General features: G+C 42.2%; 1 pseudogene; it reads left to right on the top strand.

Annotated features, from left to right (window-relative positions):
• Positions 1-7,064: 7,064 nt before the first annotated feature.
• On the top strand, positions 7,065-8,363 carry LOC110560530 (aldo-keto reductase family 1 member A1-like; annotated as a pseudogene).
• Positions 8,364-8,588: the final 225 nt, after the last annotated feature.

The raw sequence follows: 8,588 nt of genomic DNA, 5'->3' as shown, positions 1-8,588 counted from the left end.
GAACACACATCTTCTCAACTTTGTTTGCTCTTCCTACTTACTCTTCTGTGACATCCACAAGCCACTTACTTTCCATTATATGTCACCAACCTAATTAGGAAATTAGAAAATAATTTAAAGACCCTTTTAAACCTCTCGTTCTTCTTCATATTTTATTTTTCCCATTTTCCATATCATGACCTCTGAATTATGAATTTTTAATAATTTCTTCAAGTCTGTCTCCAAATTAACAATAAGAAGCTTTTAAATTCTATAAAAAAATTATTTCCATGATGATATTTCTCACTTCTAGAAGTTCTACATGGTTTAAATCTAGCTGCTATCTCCTTTCACTGTATTTCATATTCAATTTTACTTTTCTATCCACAGGTCAATATCTTCAGTCCTTTTTTTTTTCTTATACTACTTTGCTTTCTTATATATGTTGTGATTTTTACTTATATGGCCATTAAAACATTGCCTAGATTGGGTGTTTGGGGGTATGGGACACAAAATTACACATATGTGCACGTATGTACTCCAGCAGCTGGAGCAGGAGGATTGTGAGCACCAGGGCAGCCTGGGCTACATAGTGAAACCTTTTCTCAATAAATAAAGAAGGGTGACAGGAAGATGGCTGGATGCGGAAGGACTCTTCCCACCAAGCCTGATTACAAAGTGAACGGAGAGAACTGGTGCCTGCAAACAGTCTTCTGACTGCCACAGGCAAACCATGGCACGTGTGGTCTCCCTTTCTCTCCCTCTCTCCCAACCCCTCCCTCTCTCTTTCTCTGGCTCTGTTTTTCTGTCTCTCTCCTATAATAAATAAATAAATAAACAAATAGACAGACAGAACATTATTTGTGGAAGATTAATATCTTGTTCTGCCGAGTACCAGTGAGAACTAACTCAGGAATTACTTCTGATACCATAGGTAAGACAAACTTGAATTCAAGCAAATTTGAATTCTCGTACATACAAACTTGAGGGGTGGAAAGAATGTTTCTTTCCACCCCATGCCAAAGATGAGGCCTGCCTCTTCCCTTGCAACCCGCCATGAATGCGCCCTCTCTTCTTGGGTGTTATTTCACCAAGGGAATGGCTAGCCCACTCTAGGCTTTAATCTGTTCTAACGCCCACGCTGGGCATTCTCCAGCCCTTGTCCACATCTTCACTTGTTACAAGCACAGCTGTCAAAACAAATACTCACAACAATCTAGGTTATAGGTTATTAGAGAAGCTGCCAGCTGCCTTACCAGAGGGTTTGTGTTCTAACGAAGGATGTGCATCTGAGGGCCTCCCTTCTCTCTTTGTAATAGAAAGCAGATTGCTTAAAAGAGCTTCACTAGGTATTGTACTAACCTTATTGGTTTTTTTTCTTTTATTCTTTGCAAAAGATCTTTTCTTCTTATACGCTTCGACCTTCTATATCAATGAAAATAGAAATTCCGATAATATTCTTTGTCTTCCTTGAACCTTAAATTCCCCAGCGAGATGTCACCTCTGCTAGGGAACATTCATTGTCCCACACCCTCCAGAAGGATAAGTTAGTCCATTGTCTCTTCTCATGTACTTGGAACATATCTCTAATAAAGCTCTCTTGATTGTTTATTGCAGTCATTTGGCTCCTCCCACTATTCTACAAGAGTCTGGCAGGGTATCCTAATTATCATTCTATGTCTGGTATTTAACACAATGCCCTACACAAATTAAACACCTGGATATTTATTTGCATTTGAATAAAGGAATGACTAAAACATCGATGTTTACTATGTGAAGTACAAAAGTCCTAAGAATGACACTTGTGAATACCCACATCCTAACTGTTCTCTACTCTTCCTGACTTAACCAGCTAGTGCATCACTAGTTAAGGTATATGCTATTTATTCACTCATTGATTCACATGGTTATTCTTTGCCTAAGTCTTTTCAAGCGCTCATTATATGAAAAAAAAAATACCTTGTTGACAATAGATGTTCACAAATATGCAAAGAGAAGCTAGGATAACAAGGGAATACATACCGTAAGTTATTTAACTACGTTGTTCTAAATGTTAGGAAGGTGGGATTGCATCCCTGTAAGATACTAAGCTAACCACTGGATGAGCTTGGGAACATCATCCTAGCAAACAAACTAGCCATAGAAAAGCCTAGGCAAAAAGAGTGGGAGTTCATCCACTCTTCAGTCGTGGCCACATCATCATTGGAGACATCATTTTCTGCAATGATACTTGGGCTCATTCTTCGCTCTGCCCACTTTTCTTTGGCCCCACCTTCTCTGAATGTTCCAATTTCAAGATCTCAACTTCTATTCCAAAGGCTTTACATGAGGAGGTGCCGTTGGTTAGGAATTTTAGTCCTCTTTATATCTGCATTATAGCATCTATCTCACCATTCAATTAACTGGGCATGTGAGCTCTGTGAGGTCAATGTACTGTAATCAACTCAATAAGAGCCTGCCATGTAGAATCTCAGTTTGGCCACAATTTACTTGAGTGGCAAAGTTACAACCAGATTGTGCCAGAGCCGAAACCGCAATGACGTCAGGGAAAAGCTTCAAACTGGTTTACCAAGAGACGAGGTTTTGAAAAGTCAGCCATGCCAAACCACAGGCTCACAGGGCTTTGGACAGATAGCCAAAGCCTGAGACCTTTTCAAGCTTCCCTCACACTGCCAGCCCACTCATTGGCATGAAATGAAATGCCTGGCAATACACCCTGGATCCGGCCATGTTGAAAAACCCCATCTAGTCATGTGGGTAGAATGCCAGTGTGATATGATTAAATTCTTACCTACTTGTTTTATAAGGAGTTGGTTCCAAACAACATCCGCTTCAAACTGTGGTGGGTTACAGAGCCAAGTGTCTAGGACAGAAAGGATACACAAGTGAGCTCAGAGAAAAGTGAGAACGAAAGTCCACGTATAATATTCTTAATATTTAATACAAATGATGAAATCACACTTACTGTGATAAAATATGTGCTGTCCCCTCTATAGAAAGTATGCCTTAGAGGAAACAAGAAGAGAGAAGGGCCAAGACACTTTGCAGCGTAGTGGCTCAGAACCTATTCCTGCCATTCTCCAGGGAACCTCCTCCTGCTCCTCTGTAGCCTACAACAGCAGCATCTTGCACACATGTGTATGTAGATTTGCCAGCCCTTGCATGCACGGTCCATCATACCTCTATCATTTGCCCAGTTTTCCGAGAGGTACAGTCTCTCAGGAACAGGGAGATTCTCTACTGACTTTTGAGGAAATTTCAAGGCCATGTGAGCAGAGAATTAACAAGGCTGGGATCATGGCTTTGAATAACGAACATAGAGTATAGGTGAGTCCCTTCCTTTGGCACCGTGGGCCTTTCACCTTTCTACAAAGGAGATAACTGAAGAAAGAATAGAAGACAGCCTTCTAAGTTGAAAGTCTATGGAGCCATTCTTACCAGCCATTCTTAACAAGCAGAATTATGGGAAGGAGTTGTCTCCTTGGCATCCTGAAGAGAGGGGATAAGGAGGAATGCAGTTCCAAGTGACTCAAGGTAGGAAACCTAAGTGGTCTTATGGCTTATCTGGAGACATTCCTGCAGGTCCCTGTGTGGTGCTCATGTCTATGTGCTTATGCACAAAGAGCATCATCTTTGTTTGTGATCTCAGTTCCAGATGATGCTTTGCACCCAGTAGGGAGGAGACCTGAGAAGTACTGTTGGTCAGAAGTTGCATTATGTTCTGAATCATTGCTAAATGCATGCCCCTAGTAACAAGTGTGTTCAGTCCACTCAAAGCCTGGTGATTAAGGGGTTGGGTTTTTTGTTTCTGTTTTTGTTGTTTTGGTTTGGTTTTTTGTTTGTTTGTTTACTTTTGATTTTTGCTTTTGATTATTGGTTTTTTGTTTGTTTTGTTTTGTTCTGTTTTGTTTGAGATTGGTCTTTGGTAGACTGCCCAGTCTATCCTTCAGCTTCTAGGCTATTTATCCACCTGCTTCAGCCTCCTCAGTAGTTGGGAATATAGTGACCACCACCATGCACACCAGGAGACCTCTGCCTGTGAATCTTCCTGTCAGCCTTATTCTGACTCACTGTTGGCTGATGACCCTCCTTAAAAGAGAACTCCCCATTTCCCTGCTGTCTCTAGTCACCCACAGTTAAGCCTGCAAGCTCTGCCTTACCTCTTGTTCTGAGTGACAGAAAGTCCTTCATGTATGCACCAGAGTTCCACCCCACTGTAAAAACACATTCAGTAATCCTCCCCTCTCCCTTCTGTATTGCCAGATTTGACCTCTCTTCTGGACATTGCCATCACTTTGTAAGAAATGGATCTTTACAGTACAGTTTTAGCATTGGGTGTGCTTAGAGCTCATTAATGAATCACAGATAAGCCAGGGGCACTAGGCTCCTGTCTTCCCTGGTGAACAGCTGGCACCTGCCTGCCCGGCTGCTTCTCAGCTCAGCTTAGGGTTGAAAAGTTATAGGCAGTCTGGTACGTGACCAAGCACACGTTCACAAAGTGAGGGAATCTTGAGCCCCAGGATATACATTAGATAAGGCTTGGCATCTAGAACAAATAAAATAGGGGAACTAGGGAGGGGCAATACTAGACATTGAAGACTGTCCCTCCCTGAAGAACTCAACCAGTTGGAAACTGAAGGGTTGTATTCGCCTTTCTCTAAGCTCACACTTGACTTTGCAGGGTCAAAAACAAACAAACAGCCTTATTTTTGTTTCTCTGTGTCTCTGGTACTCTTATGAAGTGAGGATCAGTGTTCCTTACAAGTTATTAACATAGAATTTGCCTTCTGGACTTACACTCACCACTGGCCACTAGCCCAAGCTCTCCTTTACGAAAGAGTCTGACACTGCTGCTTCGGACTGTCTTCCTGACTGCTCTCTCTTGTCCTATTTAGAGGTCACCAATGATCACCGAGCTGCTAATCCAGTGTTTGGTTACTCTTTCTTGTCTCTCTAATAGTACATAGTCTCTGTTCTATGTGATCATCTCATTTGCCTGGTTTTCTTCTGACCTCTCGGGTCAGGCCTTTCCAATCTCCTTCCCTTAATTTTCCTGATCAGCCCTACATGCTTGCAAAGGCCATACCCTGGGACCTTCCTTCTCAAGCCCTGTTTATTTATGATCATTCCTCAAATGATCTCATCTAGTTTTAGAACATTCAGTATCAACTCTGCCTTGACAAAAATGTGTAGTAACACGCACTTCTCTGATCCCTAGACTTGTATATCTCACAGCCTACCTACCAGCTCTGTTTGAATGTCCAGGAGGCCTCTGAACCCACCTCAGTGTCTTCCAGGTTTCAGATGCTGGCAACTATATCCTTTCTTTTCTTTCCTGCTAAAATATTTGCCATCCCTCAATTCGCTGATAGAAGAGAAATTCTATCTAGCAACAAATAAAGCTGTTTGCTTCCAAAACACTCTTGTATTTGTCTCAACCACTGTTCTATTGATGTGAAGAGACATCATGACCAAGGCAATTTTTTTATGAAAGAGAACATTTAATTAGGGACATGCTTACAGTTTCAGAGGTTCGGTTTGTTATCATCATGGAGGTGAGAATGGCAGCATGCATGGTGCTGGAGCAGTAAATGAGAGGTGCATACTGATCCACAGGCTGAGGGAGAGAGAGAGGGAGTTAAGAGGGAGAGAGAAAAAGAGAGGAATAGGGAGAGGAAGCGGAGGAGAGAGAGAGAGAGGACCTGGCATTGGCTTTTAAAACCTCAAAGCCCATCCTCAGTCTTACACTTCCTCTGACAAGGCCACACTTCCAAAGTTCTACTCCCTGGTGACTAAATATTTAAATGCACCCAAATATATGAGCCTATGGGTCTTATTCAAACTAACAGAGTCCCTGATTACACCACCTTATCATCACCTCTTTTGTGTCCCCTTGTTCTTCAAGTTGTAGTTACTCTCACTGGGATCATTGTGGTAGCCCCTGATAGACCTTGGTGGTCTACCTTTTGTCCCAACACTGTCTCACTCCACACCACAAATACCCATCTCTTTCAAATAGAACTTCCAAAGTTGGCTTTTTTGGAACACTAGACTATGTCAGCTATACCTGTAGTCAACTCACTGGCTAGAATTCTGTGTTGGTCTACATGGCTTACCCTTTAAAATGAATTTACTTAATCTTTTTTAGCTTAAATAAAGCAATTTATTAACAGAAAATAATCTGAGTTCTGTTTGCTGATGGTGACTATGTCAACATTCCTTTCTTTGCATGTCATCAGATTGAGGTGCCATCCTCAATCCACCCAAACTTCATCCCTGGGTAAGCAGGAGCTCTGAGAGATAACTGGGCTCCAGATCCAGGGGCCTTGGTCCTGTTCCATCCTGCAGCCCAGAGTTTGATATCGCAGGAATGATGCCCAGCTCTTTGCACTTCTAGACCATATTGTGGACCCCCAAAATGGCTGCATATGAAGAAGGTTCAGCCTCTACCTTCATTCCACCAGTCACTGGGCAAATAGTTTCCTTGCCAGAAAGACTGATAACATGGACAAAGGTATCCCTGAAGAATGAAAATATGTGCCAGACACCAAATGCATTCCTTCAGCTGCTTGAGATCCAAAACTGGTGATTTGTTCTTCTTTCTTTTCCTTCTCCTTTTAAGGTGCCATTTCTGTACATTATCTCCAGACTCCTCCATTGGCTCAAAGTGAATTTATATACAGCATAATATGCAAACTTTAAAAGTATACTTCTCACATCATAGTTACTTAATACGATATAATTGAAATAGCTATTAATACAGATAACTTTTTTTTAATAGTCCTAAGAAAATAGTGCAATCCTTACACACAGGGCATTGTGTTAATCACCAATAGCTTACAAGAGTCTTCAAGTTTTGTGTGTGTGTCCTGCAAGTCTGATGTTTTTCATAACTGCTCTCCATCTTCTGAGTCATTTGCATTTCTTGGTGTATTTGAGAATTGTCTCATTAATTTCTACCAAAAAGGTGTATTGAGATTGTGACTAGGACTACATTAAATGTATAAATGAAATTAATCTGGAAAGGATGGAACTTGATTAATGTTGAGTTTTACATTTCATTTGCCTTTTGCTTTATCGGCGTCATGGAGTTTTCAGTGTAGGGGTCTTCTATATCTTTCACTAAATTCAATACTAAGAATTCCATATTTATTCCTGCTAATGTTAACAAAATTATTCTGAAAATGTGTCCTGGTTTTGTTTTGTTGTGGTTTTGTTGTTGTTGTTGTTGTTAACTTTATACAAATTAGAGTCATCTGGGAAAAGACAATATAAACTGAGGAATTTCCTCCACCTGATTGGCCTATGAACATGTTTATTGGGCATTTTTTGGTTACTGACTGATGTGAGAAGGCCCAGGCCACTGTGAGTGATGCCATTCCTGGGAAGGTGGCCCTGGCCACTTTGTCTTCTACATAGCCCATGGTCACTGCAAAGGGATGGTTAAAACAGCAGTGTCCTCCTGCATGCTGGGCAGAAGATGCCTCTAATTGGTCTGGGGACATAGAAGAGAGCACCTGGCCAGGTGAAAACAGGCATTAAACATGCCTTTAGTGTAGACCACACTGACTGCGCTGCTGGACATGGCAATGTGACAGATGGGAAGCTGTGAAAGAAAACATGGGACCAGACCTGCATGGCCGTGCCTCAGGAGGAGCTCTTCGTGACACCTAGGCTGTGAGGACATAGAAGCTGCCCTCCAGAAGACATTGGATGATTTCCAGCTGGAGAAGCTGAAGTATCTGTGTTTGACGCACTGGTCCTATGTCTTTGAGTAGGGGAATACAGGACAATTCCCTTTCCCAAGAATGCAAATATAACTGTCTAGTGTGACTCCACTCCGCTATAAGGAGACCTAGAAGGCTCTGGGGGATTTGCTTGCAATGGGGCTGGTGAGAGCCCTGACCTTGCCCAACTTCAGCAGTCAGCAAATTGATGATGTCTTCAGTGTGGGCCTCTGCGTGTCTTGCTGGTGAAAAGCCACCCACGCCTAGCTCAAAAAAGCTCATTGCCTTCCATCAAGCACAAGACTTGAGGGTGACTGCTTATAGCCTCTTTGGGTCCTCTGATCATGCTTGGTGCCATCCTGATGAGCCTGTCCTGCTTGAGGAACCAGTGATCTTCACACTAGCTGGAGAACATGGCTGCTAGCGCAGATCTTTCAGGTTCAGCAGAAAGTAACCTGCATCCCCCAAAGCACTGCTCCTTCTCATATCCTTCAGAATACTTATGTATTTGATTTCCCCTTTTTCCCAGAGGAGATGAAGCAGCTAGATGCTCTGAACAAAAACTGGCAATATATAGTACCCGTGGTTATGATAGATGGGAAGAAGGTCCCTGGAGATGCCAGAAACCATCTGTATCCCTTTGATGACCCAGGCTGAGGCCATAGGTTCTCAGCTTTCCTTTCAGCATTTCTAGTAAGTATTGCCTGCTACACTTGGGATAGAGGGAAACAATAAAGCCATTGGAGTATTAAAAAGTAAGAAAGGAAGGGAAGGAGGGAAGGAGGAAGGGAGGAAAGGAAGGAGAGAAAGAAGGAAAGAAAGAAAGAAAAGCAAATCAAAAGGAGCAAGTCTGTAAGTGATGCTCCCTCATGACCTCTGCTT

This window comes from Meriones unguiculatus, chromosome 18, assembly GCF_030254825.1.
Source record: "Meriones unguiculatus strain TT.TT164.6M chromosome 18, Bangor_MerUng_6.1, whole genome shotgun sequence".
NCBI lineage: Eukaryota > Metazoa > Chordata > Mammalia > Rodentia > Muridae > Meriones > Meriones unguiculatus.
This window is presented reverse-complemented; position numbering and strand designations above follow the sequence as displayed.